This window comes from Equus quagga, chromosome 9, assembly GCF_021613505.1.
Source record: "Equus quagga isolate Etosha38 chromosome 9, UCLA_HA_Equagga_1.0, whole genome shotgun sequence".
NCBI classification, from domain to species: Eukaryota; Metazoa; Chordata; class Mammalia; order Perissodactyla; family Equidae; genus Equus; species Equus quagga.
In genome coordinates this window covers 25,906,747-25,929,471 of record NC_060275.1, presented here as the reverse complement: position 1 = coordinate 25,929,471, position 22,725 = coordinate 25,906,747, and the positions used below count along the sequence as shown (strand labels likewise).

General features: G+C 46.5%; 1 long non-coding RNA gene across 1 annotated transcript; it reads left to right on the top strand.

Moving 5' to 3' along the window:
* Positions 1-11,624: 11,624 nt before the first annotated feature.
* LOC124245124 (uncharacterized) lies at positions 11,625-20,634 on the top strand. The gene is made up of 3 exons (XR_006890183.1): positions 11,625-11,759; positions 19,241-19,465; positions 19,739-20,634. It is a non-coding gene; the product is annotated as an uncharacterized LOC124245124 (long non-coding RNA).
* Positions 20,635-22,725: the final 2,091 nt, after the last annotated feature.

Genomic DNA, 22,725 nt, shown 5'->3' with positions numbered 1-22,725 from the left:
CAAGGGCTTCTGTGGAGAAGGAAGTGCTGAGAAATGGAAGATTATGTCTCTGGGAGACCAATTGCCTACCTCCCTGCCCTCATGTCACTTCCCATCCAATTGAGGAGTCAGGGTGACCACAGCCATGAAATGCTCTAACAACCAAAGTAAGCCTTGGATGATTGCAAGTTCATGTGAGGTCGTATCCATGGGCTCCAAAGGGAAGTGGTAATTTGGACTAGACCAGTTCATATCTGCCCTGCAAGTAACCCAAAGGCCCTAGAGGTGGTCATTCATTCTGGGACCTGCTCATTGGATCTGCTCTGGCCTGGACAGCCTCTAGTTCTGCTCTGTGCTGTAACCAACCTCTCCAGGTAATCCACGGCCACAGCAGACCCAGCCTGCAGAGGGGAAAGGCAGGATCCCAGGTACCCATCCCAGGGCATCCTTCTCACTGATCAGCAACAAGACATTGAAGGAAGCTCTCTCTGCCCTTGGCACCGTAAAGATGCTAACATACGAAGGCCTGGTTTTGAGTCTCAGCTGTAGACAGAGCAGAGATTCTGAGATAGCTTTGTTCTTTCTTCTCTTTGGCCTTGAAGACTCAGGCAGGAAAGCAGAGAGGAGGAGGCATCATGCATTCTGCTCTCCTTAACTTTGCATAGGGCTCATGTTTCTTCTGCATTTGCATCTCTCCCCGTGCCTAGCATTGGGCTAGACAAACGTGTTGCCTCTAAAGTATTTATTGATTAACTAAATTAATTGTAAACTGCAAAAACATAGTGGTTTTCACATTTCTTAAGTTACATACGTTGAAATCTGCCATTTCAACCTCATCCTGAAGGAAGAAATTCATATTATCTGTTTGAATGGGAGGGGCTGTCACACCCTGGGTCCTTCTGCGGGGGGGATGTATTCCCAGACCGCCTCCATCTGACCCCCTGCAGAGCCCAGGTATCCCAAGGCAGCCTTGTTCACCTCTGGTTGTGATCGGTCAGCAAGAGCATGTTTTGTGACTTGTTTGGAGCTTGCTCTAGGAAGTGGTTCTTCTATCCTGAAGTTGAGGAGGCCCTTTCTGATGTATTATTGCCAAGTGGGCTTGAGAGGATGAAGGAACTATAGCATCTTCAGGGTCTATTTTTAACTCTCAATGCAATAACCACTCTCTAAAAAGGAGAGGCAGTGTACTTTGACAGGAAAAAGCTGTGAACTAGGAGTCAGAAGACCTGAGTAGTTCTGCCACTTAAGATCCAAGGATATTTCACTGCCCGGTTCTCAGTTTTCTCATCTATAAAATGGGGATAAGAATTCTTGTTTTGTCTGAATAGACGTTTTTCCAAAGAAGACAGGCAGGTGGGCAACAGGCAGATGAAAAGATGCCCAGTGCCACTAATTAGCAGGGAAATGCAAATCAAAACCACAATGAGATAGCACCTCACCTCACATCTGTTAGAATGTCTATTATCAAAAAGATAAGACATAAGTGTTGGTGAGGATGTCGAGAAAAATGAACCTTGTACACTGCTGGTGGGAATGTAAATTGGTGCAGCCACTATGGAAAACAGAACGGAGGTTCCTCAAAAAATTAAAAATGGAACTACCATATGATCCAGGATTCCACTTCTGGGTATTTACCTGAAGAAAATGAAAACACTAATTTGAAAAGATGTATACATCCTTATGTTCATTGAAGCATTATTTACACTAGCCAAGACACGGAAACAACCTAAGTGTCCATCAATAGATGAATGGGTAAAGAAGATGAGGTATATATGTACAATGGAATACTACTCAGCTAAAAAACCCGAAATTTTTGCCATTTGCAACAACGTGGATGGACCTTGAGGGTATTATGCTACATGAAATGTCAGATGGAGAAAGACAAATACTGTATGATTTCAATTACATGTGGAAAACAAAACAAACAAAACTCACAAATACAGAGAAGAGATTGGTGGTGGCCGGAGAGGAGGGCGACTAGAGGAAGGGTGAAATAGTGAAGGGGGTCAAGAGGTGCAAACTTCCACTTAGAAAGTAAATAAGCCAGGGGATGTGATGAACCGCATGGCGACTATAGTCAATAATATTGTATTGCATATTTGGAAGTTGCTGAGAGAGTAATCTTACAAGTTCTCATGGCAGGATAACAATTTATAACTTTGAATGGTGATAGACGATAGTTAGACTTGTAATGGTGATCATTTCATAACATATATAATATCAAATCATTATGTTGTACACCTGAAACAAATATAATTCTAAATGTCAATTATACCTCAATAATAAAGAAAAAAAGAATACTTGTTCTAGCCCCTCACAGGCTGGCTTTGAGGATCAGCTGAGATAAAAATGCGAAGGCACGTTAGAAGCTGCCACACGCTTTCTGGAGGTAAGGGATGGCTCTTTTGGTTACAGACCAGCTGGACTCACCCTCCTCCAGATACCTGCTAACTCAGACCACACGGGTCTGCAGCGTGTGTGGAGCGGATGTGGGTGTGGGGCTCCCTCAGCCCAATTTGGGGCCCTCCACCTGGCAGCACCATCTGCTGCCCTGTATTTCTTGCCTATTTTGTCCCACACTAGAGCCAGTAGGGGCTTCCAATCTGGAAATGTTTTCCCAGTTTCTGCCACGAACAACCAAGCTTTGCCGGGGTTGCACTCCTAGCCCCCCAGAAGGCCATTATTGGAGAGCTCAGCCTTTATCTTGGCGACAGTTATAGTCTTTATAGCCAGTCAGGCATTTTATTGTTTCCCCAGTGATGGCATGATTGGAATTCGGCCCATTGCTTTGTAGCCCTCCCCGGTGTTGAATTAATAAGGGGGAGGGCCAGGGAACCGTGCACTGGACAATGAGAGCCGTGCAATTGTGGACAGACTCCCAGAAATTCTCTTTTGGTCGGGAGGCAGCTGAGCTGGGAAGGGTGGAAGATCTGGAACTCTCCTTTCGGATCTGGCTGCTGGGAGTGGGGCAGGGTGGGTTACAAATCCCTGGGCATCATCTTGTTAAAACCCTCTTATGTGAAGCAGGCCAATGCCAGAGGAGCAGGCGGTGGCTTTCTGGGGGTCATCTCTGAGTAGCGGCTGAGCTGAAATGGCAGCATCAGGACAGTGGAAATTAGCCAAAAAATGATCAGTTTCACACAGAAAGCAATTTTGAACAGCAATACAAGGATCGACAATATGGAATTCCTCCCCATCAGGAACCTACAAGAAAAGATATGGAGTCTAGCCATACATAGTTATGATCCATGGTGGACTGTGATGACCACTATTAGGTAGTACCAAGATGGTGTGATGGGATGCTATCGTCTGAATGTTTGTGTCTCTCAAAATGCACATGTTGAGGCCTAACCCCCAATGTGATGGTATTAGTAGATGGGGCCTTTGAGAGATGATGAGGTCATGAAGGTGGAGTCCTCATGAATGGGATTAGTGCCTTTATGAAAGAGAACCCACAGAGCTCCCCACTTCCCTCATGTGAGGATACAATGAGAAGTCTGCAAACCAGAAGAGGACCCTCACTTGACCAGCTGGCACCCTGATCTTGGACTTCCAGCCTCCAGAACTATGAGAAACAAATTTGCGTTGTTTATAAGCTTCTGTTATTTATAGCCTCTCCCCCTTGGCTGGTTTTTTTCTATCTGAGTTTAACACATTCATGTCTCATTTACTAAAAAAAAAAACCAACAGCCTCCCTCCCTGCCTTTACATGCCCGTCGTGCTGCCTCTCTATTTCTCACACCTGTTATAGCAGCTCAAAGGGACTAAGATAGGTATTGTCGGGAGAGTCCCAGATGTTTGATGGGTGACGGGTGATTGCACCAGCCCAAGGCTGAAGAGCTACACCTATAGTCATGTGTCTCCACAGAGCCCCACATTTTTGCCACCAGGAGCTGGTAGCCTGAGAGCATCATTTTATCAGTCTACCTTGAGGCCAGCCTCCTTTGAGATCAACAAGCAGCTATCGCATAGGCCACATCAGGTGCATGCCAGGATGGCTACCTGCCCTGGAAGGCAGTTGCCCCAGGGACTCCAAGCCTGTCACCCTATGATGTCTCCTCTGGTTTGCACTAGCCCAACCTCCAAAGATGAGGTCCCCTTCTACTTAAAAAAAGGAAACGAAAACAGAAACCATCAGAAGCAGCCCTCCCCCTTCCTGGTCACCGAACCATCCTATATTCGTTTGTACCCTTTGTTCCTTCTCCGTGTCACATTACCTCCTCCTGGCCAGCTAACTCCCAACACCTGTGCCCCAGATTTTACAATCTACTGATCCCACTAAATGTCCTCTCTCTCCCATGTCTCTAGCCCCTCCCCCTTGGCTAATATTTTTCTATCTGAGTTTAACACATTCAAATCTCATTCATTGAAAAAAAATAACAGCCTCCCTCCTTGCCTTCACATGCCCATCGTGCTGCCCCTCTATTTCTCACACCTTCTGGAAGGTAATTTCTAATTCACTGCTCTCTAACTTGTCCATCTACCACTGGGCCCAAACTACCCTCACTGTGATACCGAGATGCCTGTTGGTAGACTCAATGGACATTTTCTAGGCAGGTTTAATTCTCTTGACTTGACCCTTTCTTCCTGGTGAAAGAAAAACCTCCAGTCTTCTCCTAAAGTCTCTGACACCACCTTTCCTGGGTCTCCAACTCCTCCTCAGTCTCCTTTCACCAGCTTCTGCTCCTGTGTCCTGAGCTCGCTCTCTCTTTTTTACGCTGACTTTCAGCTATTTCATCCAGTTACATAACATAAAACCACCACCTATCTCTGATTCCAGCCCAGACAGCTTTCCTGAGTTCTGCTTACATGTCTCTAGACGCCCCAAGTGAGCGCGTGAGGCTGGCTCATCCCCTCCCTCTCCTACGCTCCGGTGAATGGCATAGTAACTCTATTACTCATCAGAAACCGGAGATCGTGAGTAAAATGTGGGATGTCTGGTGAGTACATGACAGTTTCCCTTGAGTCCAAATTTTCTCCCACTGCCCCGGGAGAGTAAGTTTGGAAGGAGAGAGAGAGAAGGGTGGGAGCCGGGTGAGCCGGGGCGGGGCGGGGGGGGGGGGGGTGGTGGTTGGTAAGGAAAGGGAGGGACTGACACAGAGGCGGGAGAGTCAGCATGCTTTCTCTTTTTAGAAATGAACATCTATGACATGTTTTATCCACGTTTGCAGCATATTAGTAGTGAACAATTATCAAGGTAGGATTCTGGCAGATTTCACATCAGAGGACACCACAGAGAATGCTCTTGAGGATGAACCCCAAAAGGAAAATAGTCCTGATCTTTTCTTGAGATTAGACCTGGATTAGGCACCTCAGCGGAGCATTGATCCAACAGTTGAAGTCCCAAGAGAAGAAGCAGTGACTAGGAGAGGGCTGAGCAGGGAGGGAAGAAAGGCTGGATGTGCAGATGGTGACATGTTATGGTGCTACCACCAACGAGGGTCTGGCTGACTGCTAGTGAAGGAGCCCAGCAGCCCTGGAGGGTGCCATTTCCCAGGGTCTATGCTTCAGGCAGACAGACCCTGGAGGCCTGGAAGGAGTGGGAGGCCCATGATGGGAGGAAGAGGGGAGGCTCTAACGATGATGTGAGCCAGCTCCCCTCACTCCTGGTGGGGAGACCAGAAGCCGAGGGTGTGCAGGAGCCTTCACACTGCTTTGCTGGAGCATGACCACCAGGCTTTTGGCGGAATGGCTTCTCTTACCTCCTCACGGCCTCTGAGCAAAAAGCCTAACCTCTCCCTGTTGCTGCTGGTTGTGAACAGCTGGGATAGCCCTTTGGAAGACTGGCTCAGGGTCTTTACTTTTCGAGTTCGTTCTGTCTCCTTCTGCTTGTCTTTTTTTTTTTTTTCCCTGAGGAAGGTTCAGCCCTGTACTAACATCTGTTGCCAATGTTCTTCTTCTTGCTTGAGGAAGATTAGCCCTGAGCTAACATCTGTGCCAAAATCTTCCTCCACTGTAGACGTGGGTTGCTGCCACAGCATGGCTGATGAGTGGTGTAGGTCCATGCCGGGCATCTGAATCTGCAAACCGGAGCGGAGCACACCCAACTTGACCACTACGCCACAGGCCTGGCCCCACCTCCTCCTTTTCTTTTGATATTCTTTCTCTTACACCATCACCATTTCCTAATCTAACTCGATGACTCATCTACTCTGGCTCAACCCTGGATCCAACCTCCTAATTTCTGTCTGGAGAGACAAACATCTGTCCAATGGTGTGGCTTGAAGGAGGCTTCCTTCCTCTCTCTTTCTCTTTCACAATGTTCCTGTAAGAGCAGCGTCTTATAGGAACCCTTCCATCATGACCCTCCCCAGCACAGAAGTGTTTGGAAGCTTCCCCACACCTGGTGGACCAGCTCTAAACTTCGCACTCAGGTGTCGGATGCTCTGCACACTCACCTACCCCCATTTCCAGCTTGTCTGCAGCCCCTGGTCCCCCTGCTCCAGCTACTCACCTTCTCACCGTCCTCAGTGAGTGTGTCACACACACGCACACACACACACTCGCACTCTTCTTGTCTGGAATGCTCTCCGTGGGATCTAGTCCTGACTTTTCCGTTGTCAGGCTGTGCTGCCTGGGGCAGGTCCCATCCCCTCTCAGAACCTCAGTTTCCCCGTCCGTAGAACAGAGGGCTTGGACAAGAGGAGCCTCATGGGGCTTCCTTGCAGCACTGAGATTCTTTAACTATGGGACAAGTTAGAAAGTTGCTGGAGGACAGGGAGTGTGCCTCACATACATCTTTGTGTCCCTGACAGCAGCAACATGGAAACTGCTGCCTAAGTTACTGTCAACTTTGCTGTGACAGTCTGCCCATCGAGGGGGCAAAAGTTCTCCCTGCTGGTGTGGGTCTAGGGTGTGCAGGTGTCCTGGTCTCTTGCATTGCTTCTTAGTCAACAGGACGTGTACGTATAAAGAGAGATTTATTTTAAGGAATTGGTTTGTGTGATCGTGGAGACTGGCAAGTCCAAAATCTGCAGAGTAGACCAGCAGGCTGGAGGCCCAGGGAGGAGTGGCAGTTCAAGTCCTAAGGCCAGCCACTGGCACAATTCCCTCTTCCCTGGGGGGAGGTCAGGCTTTTTCTTTCTAACTGAGGCCTTCAACTGATTGGATGAGGCCCACCCACATTATGGAGGGTAATCTGCTTTACTCAGAGTCCACCTATTGAAATGTTAATCTCATCTAAAAAATACTTTCGAAGAAATGTCTAGAATCATGTTTGGTCAAGTATGTGGGTACTATGACCCAGTGAAGTTGACATAAAATTAACCATCCAGGCTGATCGTCCTGCTGTTTCATGCAGTCCTTTCCCCTTGGCCTGGGGGTTTGTCTCTTCTTGACCCGGGAGGCTGATATGCCAAGATCCTTCTGTTGAGTACAAAACATGCCCAAACGAATAGAAAGAAGGCCTTGTTCCAGGAGGGCATGTGACAATCTGTTCCTGGGCAGTGATGACAACGGCACTGACAACAGTCAGGATCTGAGCAAAGCATCTTAGACAATGCCAGTGACCATAGGATCTTCAATCTCACGCCATGAGTCTCAGTCCTCGTGTCTTAGTTTCCTCTTCTGTAAAAATGGGGAAAACTGTAGGGTTAAATATGGTGATAGGATGTGAGTGCCTATCATATAATGGATGTCATGTAAAGGACACTCGGTAGACATCAGTTTTCCGGTTTCCTTCTTCCTTCCCTCCTTCCTCCCCCACTCTTTCTCAGGGGAGATGACTTTCCTTTGACTCAGTGCCAAGGATGAGACAAATAATCTTCCTTGCTTTGTGGGGCAGATACTTTTCTTGTTCCTCCTTTCCACTTGGATGTGGCCCCCTGGATATTCCAGAATAAAGTATCCTATTTGACTACCCACCTTGAGATGGCCTTACACTTTGTTCCCACAGTCCTCAATGTCCCAGCTTTGTCCACTAATGTCCATCCGCTCTCAGCCCTGATGGTGTGGGTGAGAGAGAGTGCTTCTCTTGTATTGCCTCCCTGGCCAGAATATAACTCATTCGTTTCAGGAATTATTTTTTTCTCCTCTAAAAAGCCCCATTGTCTATGACTCAGACCCAGGATAGTTCATGAGCGAGTAAGATGTCACTGGTAAATTGCAAGGATTCAGCACCAGCCACATAGAAACAATGCTCTTTCTTCTGTGACCTTATCTTAGGTAGCAAAAATAAAATCAAAAGCGGGGAAGGCACTGTCTCCTCTGCCCAGCCGTTTAGCCCAGGAGTACTGGTCCAAGCCTGACTCTCCAAATCACTTTCCCGTGGGATGTAGAACAGTTCAGGCAAACAGGAGCTCCAAGGAAAATAAGGTAACAGTTTAGTGACCCTGGGCTCGTCTTGAATGAGCCACTGGGGGATGAGTTTCCACGTTACCTCTGGCAGGTGAGGTTGGTTGCCAAACATGTTAAACAGGAAGGAGAATAGCATTCAAATTTCCATCGTCAGGTGTTTGTAACAGTTGATTTTGTGAAAGTAAACAACAAAGTGCTAGAAGTCAACCAATCTAAGATCACCTGCTGTGGCCGAGTGTGCCAGCAAGATGCTCAGGCTGTGTGGTGCTTCTCTGGGAGTAGATCTGGCTTGTCCATTCCATGGTCTGGGTCCTTGGTCTGTCTTTGGAGGACTGCCTGTGGCCTTGAACAAGAGCATCACCAGTTTGCACGGAACCATACTTGAATCCAGCAATTCTAAGCTCAGGGTAGGGAAATGTGGCATTAGAGTCCCTGGGGAGCTTGTTGAACACACACACACACACGCAAATTTCCACACCCCATGTGGGTCTGATTTGGTGGGACTGTAATGGGGCCCAGCAATCTGCATGTTCTCTGAGCTCACCAGGTGATTCTGCCTCACAGCCAGATATAGGAACCACAGTCCTAACCTAGGGTGGAGTGATTGGAGATGGAGCATTGTCTTCCAAATTGGCCTGTTTTCTGTTCCCTCTCTGACTGTGGTTCTCCACTGTTTCTCGGCCTCAACATTACACTGTGTGCACATGCGTGTGCTCAAGAGTGTGGTTATCAGATGCTCAGGGTGTCTGACCCACCCTCCCCACAGTCAAAGACAATCATACACAGCCCTCCCTCCCCTGTTTTGAGAATGACGGCTTTTTTACTTTCCATGTCTCTGGCTGGAGTGCGGGAGGAAGTCCCCCTGGGCATTCAGCCTCTGTTCCTTGATTGCCTGCTATTCCTCTCATATTCCTGGGGGACATTGGGGAGCAGAAGGAGGAAATCCGCCCTGATGTCGGGGCTTTCATTGACCTAGACAACTCCCTGTGAACTAGTGGTTTTGACGTCAGTAGGTGCCCTTAAGATGGGCTGTGTAAAATTCCTCTTGAAAGAAACGGGCTGAATTAGCAAAGAGATACGCCAACAAGTGCCAGCTCATGGCAACTGCCTTCTCCTTTGGGTCTGCTCCTTTCCCTAGGAAAAGCATGAATATAAAAGGAATGGAATTGGTGAACTTTGCTTGCTACCATTGATGATGGAGCTATATGCACTGGGTGGGCTAGCGGTTCTGAGCCAGAGTAGAAGGGCCCGAATTACATGTGGGCTGGCCCCAGAGCAGGGCACTGTTGGGAAATCACACATGGGCCTTTCTGTCCCTTGGGGAGCCCAAGAATGACTCCATGTCTCTCCTCGTGATGCCTAGGCTTACCCTGCCACATTTGGTCTGCCTGCCTGTAGGTCAGAGGCTGCTGCTCCCCTTCTCTTCATGTTTTCTTCTCCGAGCCCCCGTTCTGCCCCGGAAGACAAGCACATGGCCTATTTTTGTCAGAGGGTCTCACTGCCCTCACACAGTGAAGACAGGAGCACGGTGGCACAGGGGGAGTTTCCAAGCGTGTGGGGCTCACATAGGCTGCTCCATGGCCCCTGGCTCCTGACTTCCTTCTGAGACCGTAGGTGGAAGCCCCGTGGACAGAGCTCACCAACGGTGCCCTACCCTAGCCTTGGGCGCGCTGTGTAAAAAGATGTAACAGCTCACACTTAACTTGTCCTTCCAGATCATCATTCTTGCCTGCCTAGTCTTCCAGGCTGTTGTCTTTTTGAGGCTTTCTCTCTGTTTCCCCTTTCTGTTAACTGTGCATGTGTGGAGGCTGCCTTGCATTCTGATGTGGCCAGTCCCAAGATGTCGCCTCTCAGATGGACTCCCTGAGTTAACTACGCATCCTTCACCCCACCCCCAGCCTTGACCCTTGTCCTGGCCCCATTTTTTGCCTTTTGCTAACCTGGGTTGGGGAGCAGACATGAACAGATGGAGTCTGGCTGGGGAAGAGGAAACGGGGTGCTCTTCCCTGCCGCACTTAAACACCCAGCCTCCTCCCTGCCTCCACTTAACAGCTCTGTTTTCTGTGTCCTTCACATGCTCTCTGATGAGGACAGCCTGGCCTGGGTCCCTCTTGTACCCTGTTACTTTTAGCCCTTACATACATGGGCCTGACTGTGTGCGTTGACAGGAAACCAAATCTTCATGTGGGACATTCTATCACCCCAGTTAGATCACAGAGGGCAGGAAATATGCCCCCAGCCCTCACTAGTGCCTTGTATGCTGGTGGCAGTCCAGCTGTTCTGGCTAACTGACTTCTCCTGGTGAAACATTCCTGGTTTTCCTGTGCTCTGGGAGGCACTGGTCTCTACTGGTCTTTACAGTGGCTTGGTCTCTACAAAAGCCAGTGGAATGAAGAGCTCTCTTGTTGGGAAGAGTTCTAGGTGTCTAAAGAAAACGTTGCTCTGACTGAAGCAATCCATTTACTCATTCATTTGAACTTTCATTCATTCATTCCCAGTAGACCTACTAAGTACCAGTTTTAGGTAATACACAGTCCCTGGAAGCCTACCGTCTTGTTGAAACAATTAGACAACAAGGCAAATCAGCCTGTGACTAAATGCCCTGGATACTTGATTTGAGTCATGAATTGAGGAGATCAGAGAAGAAGGATGGGAGGGCTGCAGGGGAGTGTAGGCGCCTTGTGGTAGGGAGGGGTTTCCAAGGCCCTGGGAGGAAGAGGGGAATTGGGGCATGTAGAAGAGAATGTGGAAGACCTTCCAGGCAGAAGAAATGAGCAAAAACTTGGTGTTTTGTGGCAAGCAGAGGGTGTTCTGGGGCAGTGGAGGGAGCTGGAGAAAATAAAAATTGGCTCTATGCTGCTTCCGTGGACGTAGCAGGCGTATTGGCCCACACTAGCCATTCCAGACCTTGTCTGGGAATCGCTTTGGTAACCAAGAATGCCTAAGAGTGGCTCGCTGGGCCTGTGCTCACCTCTTCCCATGACCTACAAGCAGGCCCAGCCGGGGCCAGAGGCCTCGTCCAGACCACTCTTGTCTCACTCCAGGCTCAGAGGCAGCAAAAAAGGCCCGAAAGACGAAGCTGTTTAATTTCAAGGCTGTCTGAGCTAGCCAGGTGGAAGGCAGCCAGGGAGGCAGCAGCTGGTGACAGCCTGCCTGACTGCCTCAGATAGCAGGCAGCTACTTAAGGGAACAATTGGGCAGAAAGGGGGGTGTCGGGTTAGGGAACATGGGCCAGTGGAATTCTGAATAAGGTCAAAGTCCGATTTGGTACAGTGCTTTATTACCAATTTAAATCTCGTCTTTCCTCCCAGGCGGCTACTACCCTGAAGAAGAGGCCAGGGCTGCCACAGGGGAAATTTGCTGCTAAAGTCTCCAAGTGTCTGAGCCCCGGCAGGCTGCAATCTGGCCTGCCCGTTCATCCCAGGGCCCAGAAGTCACACTCGGAATGTGTTCCTGTTTTGCCCATATCTTGAACCTGTTTGCTTGTGAGGCAAATAACCCCCAAACTCTTCTTACTTCTTCTGATCTGGGGGAGGATCCTGGAGCAGGCAGGGTGGGAGGCGGTGGGGTCTGGGAGGTGGTGATCCTGTGCTTTTCTTAACTGGGACTGGAGGAAAGTCTTAAGAGAGTGGCAGTCAATGGGGAGCAGGATCATTAAAGGGCCAAACTGGAATATGGGAGAAGGAGTGATGTGTAATGTGGCCAAAAGAATGAGGCAAGAATCTGGGTCATGATAGGATCTCGTGGGTTTGACAGAAGTAGTGGATTGATGTGTTTGAGGCATATGATTCAGTCTGAAAGAAGCTTCCCCTTTGTGCCTCTCTTCTTGGGGCTGTTGTTTCTTGGTCTTTGACTTCACTTTAGGGAATATTAATGCCTAATAACTAATGCCTCAGAGATTCTGATATAGCAAATCCGCAACTTCTCTCCTTTCCCATCGATCCCATTACCTGTGCCACCATTACCAGCACCCCAAGGGGAAGGGATGGAAAAGCTCCTTCCCACTTCTGTGTACTACAACCCCCTTGGCTTGGTCTTCTTGGGACCCCTTTACCATTAAATCAAAACACATTTATTGGGTCCCTAGGAGTTGTGAAAACTCAGCCACACAGTGTAAAGTCTAGGCTGTTTTGGAGTTTGATTTCAGCAGATGAAACGTACAGAACTGTCTGTGAGAAGAGGGAGCATGTGGTACAATGTGTTTGTGACATGAGACTTCATGAGGACAATGACCCTCTCAGAAGAAGATTTGCTTGTCAGCACCCTCAAAGATAAAGCCTGTTGCAATCCTTTGGCTGCCTGTTGGGCTGGGATGTTAGGCGTGGGTTACCCAACACCCTATGCCCAGGAGCCCCACATGTAAAAACACACACGCACACCCCTGCATGAGGCACCTGAAGATACATTCTATGTATCCTGCAGCTACGTTGATGGTCAACCAGGTCTGGCTGGCCCTGACTCCATCTGGGTCCTCTGGGGACTCAGGGAGCGCACTCAGGTTTTGCCGTGGGCCTCAGTGTTCCTCACAGCCTCTTTCCAGCTGGCAATGGGGAGCAGAGGTTGATGTGACAGGAACCCTCTGTTGTCTCTTTTAGTCTGACTGGCAGGAACTAGGGATGATGGAGATCAGCTATTCAGGAACACGCGGCCCTCTACAGGTCTCTAGGCCATGCTGGGGAGGCCTGAAGGGCTCGCTCAGGCTCTGGTGAGTGTCCACAGATGGCGGGTGCTCTGGGAGAGCCATTACTCAGAGGTGGGCGCTAGATGAGTGGGCTACAAATGATCTTTGCTGGGACACATTCTCCAGAATAAAAAATCCAGCCTCAGTCAGCACCACTTGCCACTCACTTTGGAAGTGGCAGGAGCTTTTGTGGGGCACATTTAGGGCCCCTCTGCAGATCAGGAATTCTTAGTAGATCCAGGTTCCCACAGCCTGATGCCCAAAGGTCTTTGGGTGCCATCCATGACACTTTATTGTCAGCTTCTAACTGTCCCGTTCAGCCTCATCTGTCTCTTTGCTCTGACTCAACTCTTCTTCAACTAGCCTATTCTCTGCCCGCCTCATCCCCAACTCACCTGGCCTGCTCCGCAGCCCATTGCTCTCATGCTAGTCACACCACAGGTGTGGAACACCTGCTTCCTGCTTAGATACCTACAAATTCTACCAGCTCATCCAGGCCCAGCTCTGGGAGACCTCTCTCAACCGGAAGTGATTTCTCTGCGTTTCTCAAGGATGGCACCTGGAATTATTCCTTTCCATGTCCCCAGAGCTTAGCATAGTAAGTCTTTTTTTTTTTCTCATTAAACTTTGTTTTAATGGGTCTCAAACTTCCGTGAGAGATTTTTGGTCGAGTTGTTCCCTCTAAAAAGTACTGATTTTAAAAACTAATAACTTAAAACTGCCACACACACAAAACAATCCACAAAACATTCTCCCTTCCTTCTGGAGGTTTTACGGTGTTTTGTTATCATTAGCCAGTCTTATACTGTTAAACTTAAATGGCAAATTGAGACAAACAGTTCTGAGTCTGTTTGGCCACTGATTAAGGCTGGGGCGGCAGGCGTTGGGGATAATATTCATTTAGCCTTCTGAGCCTTCTGGGCAGACAATAAGACTTGGTCTAATAAACCAATACACATTGATAATCATTAATTTAGGACTCTGCCTTGAGTGTGTTTTTTCATGTACATACATTATCTCTTTAACTAACTTAGGAGCTCACAGAAGGCGCAGACTCTGCGTTTTGCTTCTCTCTACACGTCACAGGACAAAGCCCAGTGGAGAGGTTCAGTGACAGACGTGTTTTGATGAGGAGAGACAGTAAAAGCGGGTTCCTTTCTGCTCCCTAATTTGGACCATACATGGAACCCATACGTGAAGCCCATTTCTTCACTGTCCCTGCCACCCACTCCCTGCTCATCTGGGCTGTCACATGTTTGCTCAGCCTGTTCTCTGGTTCCCCTCTTTGTCCCCCCAAGACCTATTGATGGTTCCCAAGGTGAGATTGAACCCCATCTCATCCCTCATACCCACTTCGAGATCTCTTTTAAGTGGGAAAACTCTCAGTTCACTAACTCATGTATGCAAGCAATACCATAGTTTTTTATTTTCTAAAAAATAGCTAGTGATAGTTAATTTTATGTGTCAACATGACTGGGATAAAGGATGCCCAGATAGCTGGTAAAACATTATTTCTGGGTGTGCCTGTGAGGGTGTCTCCAGAAGAGACTAACATTTGAATTGGTGGACCGGGTAAACAAGCTCCCCCTCGCCAATGTGGATGGGCATCACTCAACCCACTGAGGGCTTGAAAGGATTCACTCTCTCTGCTTGAGCTGAGACATCCATCTTCTCCTGCCCTTGGATATTGGTGCTCCTGGTTCTTTGGCCTTCAGACTCAGACTGAATCACACCACCAGCTGGCCTGGGGCTCCAGCTTGCAGACAGCAGATCCTGGGACTTCTTGGCCTCCATAATTCTGTGAGCCAATTTCTATGATAAATCTTTTATCACTCTCACTCTTTCTCTTTCTCTCGCTCTATATCTGCTACTGGTTCTGTTTCTCTGGAGAACCTTGACTAATACACAGCTTAATGGTAATTTCACATCCCCATCCTACTGAGCTGTCAGGAAACTCAACCCAAATCTTTCTTTGGTCTCTACCTGATCCCCCACTGGGTTGGGTAAAGGCTCCAGGCTACTGTTGCCATGGGTCACTGGTCCATACTGATCATAGTGGAGATGCCCCTTCTCAGCAGGTGTAGTCTTTCCAGGTCTACTGCTCTGTATCTTCCAGATCACCTTTGGGTCATGGGCTTCAATGGGGAGTCCAGAGCCCAGGATATACCATACCACCGTTCCTTCTGAGGGTCTCTCAGTTTGGGATGCAGGGAGCGGGTTGCAAGTTCCTATTGATTTTGGTACCCATTGACCCTACCCCCACCCCCAATTTTAGCCTGGGAAAAATCTCTTTCCTCAAATCCTCTTCAATTGAGCTTTGACTTTGGGGAACCAGGAGGCCCCTGAGAAATTCTCCCAGGCAAGGAAACTGGAGTCTGCTACCTGCAGGAGCTGAGTAAGGCAAAGACAAAAAAAGTGGGAAGCATGTGCGCTATTATTTCAAAAGATTGCTTTGCCTGATCTCCCTTCTCTTACTTCCATTTGTCATACTACACTCTTCTAGTGTTCTTCACTTTTAAAATGCAATACTCTCGTCTCTTTAATGAAATCGCAAACTCTGAGGTCATTTCCTAGTCTATAGTATGAGGGAATATCCCTCAAATTTCCTCCTTAGCAACTTGTGCAGAGCTAAGCATGCAGTAGGTAAGTGTAAGGGTTTGCTGACTGATTCTTCTGTTTCCAGAGTTCATCGGAGAATGACTTTGGCTCTGCTCATCTTCTCTGAAAACTTAGAAAATCCAGTCTCTTGCCTGGGTGGCCCTTGATGCTTCCTGTCCCTCAAAACACATAGGTTCTACTCACACAGCCTGCTTCTACTCTCCAAGCCCTTCTTGCCCTGTGGTCCCCTCCCACAGCTCCCACAGTGCTCGCCTTCGTCTGGAGCTGGGGTAGGCAGCCCACAGCAAAAGGACAAGCTCCCTTCTTCATCCTGGCTGGGATCTGACCAGAACAGAGTGGTGCCATTCCTAGTCCCTTGTGTGAGAGGGAGGCTATGGGATCTTTGGAGAGAGTTTTGAAATTCCCTTTCCCTTCCTCTGTTGGTAGGACTGACACATTGATAATGAGTCCAAGCTGCAAGAAGGTGAGGTCACAACCATTCTTGGGCTAGTTCCAGGCACTTCATCTTCTTTCTTTCTTTGAGCCCTCCCAACCCTCTCTCCCTCCTTCCCACCCTCCCTTCCTTCCTTTCTTTCTTTCTTCCTTTCCTCCCTCCCTCCCTCCTTCCTTACTTTCTTCCCTCCCCCTCTTTCTGTCTCTGTCTCTTTTTCTTTCTTTCTAACTCACCTTGATTTCCCTTTTTTCTAATCTATTCCAACTTAGGTAGTCAATGTTAACAGCCGTGTCTACCCTTCCACAACTTTCTTTATGTACATAGAATCATACAAACTCATCTATAGGTTAACTTGTGCTTGTTTATTTCTTTAAAATAGGACCATTCTAAATATACTTTTCTGCATCATGTTATTATTACTTAACAATATAGTATGGAAATCCCTCCAAGATAACTGGCATAAATATAATGCATTTTTTAAATGGCTAGACATCATTCCTTGAAATAGCTATACCACCGTTTATTTGACAGATTTCTATTGATGGGTCATCAGATTACTTTCTGTTTTGTGCAATATAAATAATGCTTCTGTATTGGTGCTTTTTAATTCTATGGAACAGATTTCCAGACATGAGATTTCCGAGTTGAAGGAAATGTGCAAAGGTATGATTTAGATACAGCATAATTCACCATTTTAGTGCAGAATTCTGCAAGTTTGGACAAATGCACATACCACAGTCAAGATAAAGAGCAGTTCCATGATCCCTAAAATACCCTCATGCTTCTCCCCCAACTCCCACCCTTGCAACCACTGATCTCTCTTCTGTTTCTCTAGTTTTGCCTTTTCTAGATTGTCATATAAATGAAATCACAAGAGGAGACTTTCGAGTCTCACTTCACTCACTTAGCATAACGCTTTGAGATTCAGCCACGTTGCGAATATCAGTGGTTGGTTCCTTTTTATTTCTGAGTAGTATTCCATTATGTGGAATTATTTATCCTTTTCGAGTCAAGAGACATTTGAGTTGTTTCCATGTTTTGGCAGTTATGAATGAAGATACTATAAACATTCAGGTGGAGATATTATGTAGACATATGTTTTCATTTTTCTTGGTTAAATTTCTAGAAGTACGATGCTGGGTTGTATGCTAAGTGTATATTCAACTTTCTAAGAAACTGCCAAGCCGTTCCCTATGGCTGTACTATTTTGAATTCCCACCATCAGTGACTGAGAATTCCTGCTGTTCTGCATCCCTGCTGGCACTTGGTATTGTCAGTTATTTTGATTTTAACCATTCTAATAAGTGTGTAAGGTATCCCACTGTGGATTCAATTTGCGTTTCTCTGATGACAAGTGATATTGAACGTTTTTTCATGTGCTTATTTACATACATTTATTTCTTCTTTGGCAAAGAGTGTTCAAATATTTCACTCTCCCTTTTAAAAAATTCAGCGGCTTGTTTTCTTACTTTTGAGCTTTGAGACTTCTTTATACAATCTGGATACAATTCCTTTATGTATTTTGCAAATATTTTCTCCAAGTCTGTGGTCTGTCTTTTCATTCTTTTAAGAGTATTTTTTGAAGAATAGAAGTTTTAAATATAGCAGAGTTTAATCTATCAATCTTTTTCTTTTATGGGTCATGATTTTTTTTTTTATGGTCATGATCTTTTATGGGTCAAGAAATCTTTGCCTAACTGAAAGTCACAAAGATTTTCTCCTATGTTTTATAATTTTAGCTTATAGTTTTAGGTTTGGCATTTAGGTCCATGATTCACTTTTTAAGTTAATTTTTGAACAAGGTGAGAGGTATGGGTTGAGGTTAATTTTTTTGCATATGTCTGTCCAATTCAAAGGACTATCTTTCTCATTGACATGCCTTTGCTTCTTTGTCAAAAATCAACTGACCATATCTGTTTGGGTCTGTTTCTGGATTTTCTATTTTATTCTACTCATCTACATATTTTTCCTTTCACTAATACCAGGTATGTGTATTTTTAATTTGATAAATGTACTTTTATGAGACATTGCTAGATTGCATTCCAAACAGGCTGCCCAGTTCATCTTTTCAACAGCAATATATGAGAGTGTCCTTTTCCTGCATTTTTATTAGCAAAGGGTTTTATCGCACTTTACTTTTTGCCAATCTCCCAGGTTAGAAGTGATATCTCAACATTACCGCAATTCTAATTATTTTCTCTTGATTAGTTCTCTATATTATATTGGAGAATGGGGAAGGAGAAGGAAAGGGCAGAATGGGAAGTGAGCTTACCTCGTTACAGCCTACTATGATTCAGACTTTCTGCGAGGGGCTTTTTTCCTCTGTTTAAAAAAAATTTAGTCTTTTTATGGTGGTAAAACATATATATATAAAATTTACCCTTTTAACCATTTTTAAGTGTACAATTTAGTGTATATTAAGTACATCCACAATGTTGTGCAACCATCACCGCCATCTATTTCCAGAAGTTTTCATCATCCCAAACAGAGACACTGTATGTATTAAACAATAACTCCCCATTCCTCCCTAACCCCAGCAGCTGGTAACCTCTACTCTACTCCTGCAGACAGGCCAGGTGGAAGTACAATGGGATTTTGCCAGATTAAGAAATAAGACCCTCAGCCATGGGATAGGCAGTGCGGAGCAGTGAGAATGCCTGTTTTTGCTCAGAACCTCTCTGAGTCTTGCTTTCTTCATCTGAAAGGTAGAATGATAAAACCAGCCCTGCCTCAATCAAATTTTTATACTGAGAAAACAAAAATATCACAGATGCAGCGTTATATCTAAATGGATGCACCTTTGTTAGGTTTATACCAAAAAAAATTGTGAATACATTGATGATATATAGGTAAAATTGTATTTTATATGCCCTAGGGGAGTTGCCTCTTTAAAGAAGTTCTGTAATTAATTCTTTTATTAAGGGGAGGACTGTCAGCAAATGTGTCTGTTTTGAATATTCAGCTTTTTTTGAGGAAGATTTGCCCTGAGCCAACATCTGTTGCCAATCTTCCTCTTTTTGCTTGAAGAAGATTTGCCCTGAGCTAAACATCTGTGCCAATCTTCCTCTATTTTGTATGTGGGCTGCCACCACAGCATGGCTGATGAGTGGTATAGGTCCATGCCCAAGATTCTAACCTGTGAACCAGGGCCACCAAAGCAGAGCATGCTGAACTTAATCCCTTCACCACGGGGATGGACCCCATTAAATATTCAGCTCTTGTTTCTTTCTTAGGACCAACTACGCAGATCACTGACTGGCTGACTTTGGTTAAAGTGGGTGGACGATGGAGAGCGGAGTGGAACTGCTCAGATACAAGCAAGCTGGGGAGAAGCCTTTTGAGAGTGGGAGGTGTCTTCTTGCTCTCCTCACACCTTTTCTAGAAACAGGATGCATGGATTTGCCTTCTACCTCCCTGGATGGAGGCAATGTGAATCTGTGCCGAGCTGAGGAGCCAAGGTAAAGAAAAGCACACTTTCCGGAGGTTCTGTGCTTTGTGGGCCCTTCTAAGGGGCTCCAGAAAGCTCGTGGGGAAGCTCAGTCTTTGTGCTCACACAGCTTAAGCACACTTTCCCTGCGTGTCTGGGGACCATGGGGCCATCTTGGAGAAGCTGGGAAGATGCGTGGGGTAGATCCAGCCTAGGTGGCCGGTGGCCTAGATTTAGCTTGGGTAAGTCTGAATTTGCTTTTTCCTCCCTAGAAACTTGTTTTTCCCTTTTCTTTTTCCTCGAGACCTGGGACCAGGGGAGACCCAGGAAGAAGCAAGGAGAAGCAAGCCTTAGACGCCAAGGATTTGGGCATGACCACCAAGTGAAATGAGGCAGCATTGGTGGTTCAGATGGACAGTACAAACCAGACCCCTTGGCTAGCCTAATTTGGTTGTGGTTCATGTCATTCACATCGTTCCCTGTGTCTGGGCTGGAGCTGTGGTGGGGGGAGCAGTCAGCTCCCTGTGCTGGGCCTGGGCCTGGAAAACGTCAGGCTGTGGCTGACCGTACATAAACAACCAGCCACTCCTGGGCTGAGGACAGTTTTCCACTCACCTGGCTCCAGATTTCCAGGGCCCATGTCAGTCTATCTGTGTTTACGTCTTGGCCCAGTGAATGGAGTCTCCTTCCTGGGGAGGCCTATTCTTAGAGCCCATGACCTATACCTGCTTACTCCCCACAAGACGAGGGGCTGGGCAGTCACACTTGAGCCCTTCAGAACATTTCAACCCTTTTGAGAGAGGCTGCTAGGATCTGTCTCCTTGGGCTAGAGCAGCGCTGGGGGGGAGCCAATATTATGGGCCCAGTAGATAATCCTTCATGGTGTGAACAGAGGGGAGGAAATGTCCCCCTGGTCAAATACATTTGTGCTCCCTTATGTTGGTCACAATTCTACTGAGGTGATAGATTAAAAAGTTACAATGATAATAATGACTGTTTTTTGCTCGAATTGTGCTTTCCGGGATTCATTAGCTTGTTCAGTCTCTGTATCAGCTTCACGGTAGGTGGGCCAGGAATTATCTCCACTATTTCATAGATGGGGACACCAGGAGGGTCAAGGAGAGGAAGCAGACTCCAGCCGGGGTCAGGTGGCTGGGGTCCCATCCTCATTCTGTCACTGTCATTGTCAAAGAGAACAACTGACTCCTTCTCTGAACTTAGTGTCCTGATTTGAATATATTTTGTAATTTATAAAATTCTTTTAATTTGAATACAACATATCAGTTAAGGGCAGGCCTTTATGTACTGATATGAAGGGTCTCCAAGATAAGGTGCTAAGTACCGAGAGCAACAGTTGGCACCTGGGTATAATCTGATGCTATTTGAGTTTTGAAAAATGGCTATATATCCACACACACTTCTGATTCTATTTGTGCATGACCTTCAGTGGGAGGATATACAGAACATGTTGTTGGCAGGGGTGAGGGTAGGAGGGGGTGTGGACGGGGGTGGGAGGGAGGAAGTCATGGGTGGACAGGAGGTTGACTTTTTACCCCTTTGTACCTTTTAATTTTCTACTGTGCATAAACAAAATTTAAAAATAAAAATATTTTATATTGGCAGTCTTAAGGTTTTCTTTTGGAGCTGAGGGGATGATGTAAACGATATGAGATGCTTTATGTACATAAAGGAATTATTATCATTATCTAAGGGGATTCCTTAAAGACTATTATCACCATTAGTCTTGACAACATTGTGTATTGGGAAAATTATGGGTTTAGGAATTGAGTAGGCTTGAGTTAAATTTGGTGTCTGTTTTTCTCATCTAAAAAATTGGGGGAGAGGGAGGGAATGATAGCTATTATGAATTATGAGAAATAAAATGAAAATATGAAACACCAGGTGCCATGTAAGGCACGTCCTGCTCCCTTCCTGTGACCTGTGCCAGCAGGGCTCTGGAGAAATGGAAAACTGTTCTGTGTTTCAAGTAAGTTTGGACCTCAAGGAAGGTCTCTAGGGCAGCACTATCCGATAGAAGTATGATGCAAGCCACATATGGAATTGTAGATTTTCTAGCGGTTGTGTGAAAAAAAGGTACAAAGAAACAGGTGACATTAATTAAAATAATGTATTTTAATTAACCCAATGTATTTGAAATATAATTTTAGCATGTAATCAATATAAAATTATTCCCAGGATAGTTTATGTTAATTTTCATACTGAGATCTTTGCAATCCAGCGTGTAATTTATACTTACAGCACATCTCCATTTGGAGCAGCCCCATTTCAGCTGATCAATAGCCACATAAGGCTAACAGCTGCTGTTTTGGAGGGAGTACCTGGAGGGTGTGGGCTCTTTGCCAGGGATGACACAGTGGAAAGTTCCAGATAACCTAGGGTCCTGGGGCTGGAGCTTAAAAGAGGATGATAATGGAAGTAAAACCAAGTTTGCTCAGTCCAGGCTGTGATTAGGTAACAAAAGCACAGAACGTGCTTGAGCAAATAAATAGGAGGTTGTATGTTCTGCCCCGGAGGCTGTCCTTCCATCACCCTGAGGAAGGTCAAGTGCTTTCACCACCGTGATGACGTGGACAGGGACCAGGAAGGGAGGCGAGGACAGGGCCAGGGAAACAGCTGAGTGCTGTCTATGTGACCCCTGTTGTCCACTCTGTTGGTCTCTCTTCCTCCCTCAGTCTTTGTTGGGAGCTCTTGGTCGGCCCGAGCTCTAAATGTCACTGCTCCTGTGGTCTTATTCTGAGCCTTCTTCTCTCCCCATGCTTTATATCACTCGCTTCTCATGGTGCCAGGTCCTTCCACGGGCTCACCCTCCAGCCCTGAGCGCTCCCCTGAGCTCGAGTCTTGCGCATCGAGTCCAGAATCTTCTCAACATCTTGACTCGAGTCTCCCGCCTCCTTCCTCCCCACGCTTGCTCCTCCTCCTGTGTGCCCTCTTTCAGTTGCCTCAGTAAGAAACTTGGGACGAAATGTGAATCCTTTCCTTCCTCCCACTTCCAAATCACCACCAAACATTGTTGATTCTGTCTCCCAGATATCTATTGAGTGTCAAGAGATATTTCTCCCCGAATTGCTGCAACAGTATCCTAGCTTGTTCTTCCATATCTAATTTTGCCCACACCCAATCCATTCTCCATCCTGCAGTCAGCATATTTTTCTAAAGCTTAGATTCTATTCTGCAACTTTTTGCCTAAAACACCACTTCTCACCAATGTGCCTGGATGAAGTCCAGAGCCTGTGTGTGTCCTCAGCCTACCCCTGAGATCTTGTCTCTCTC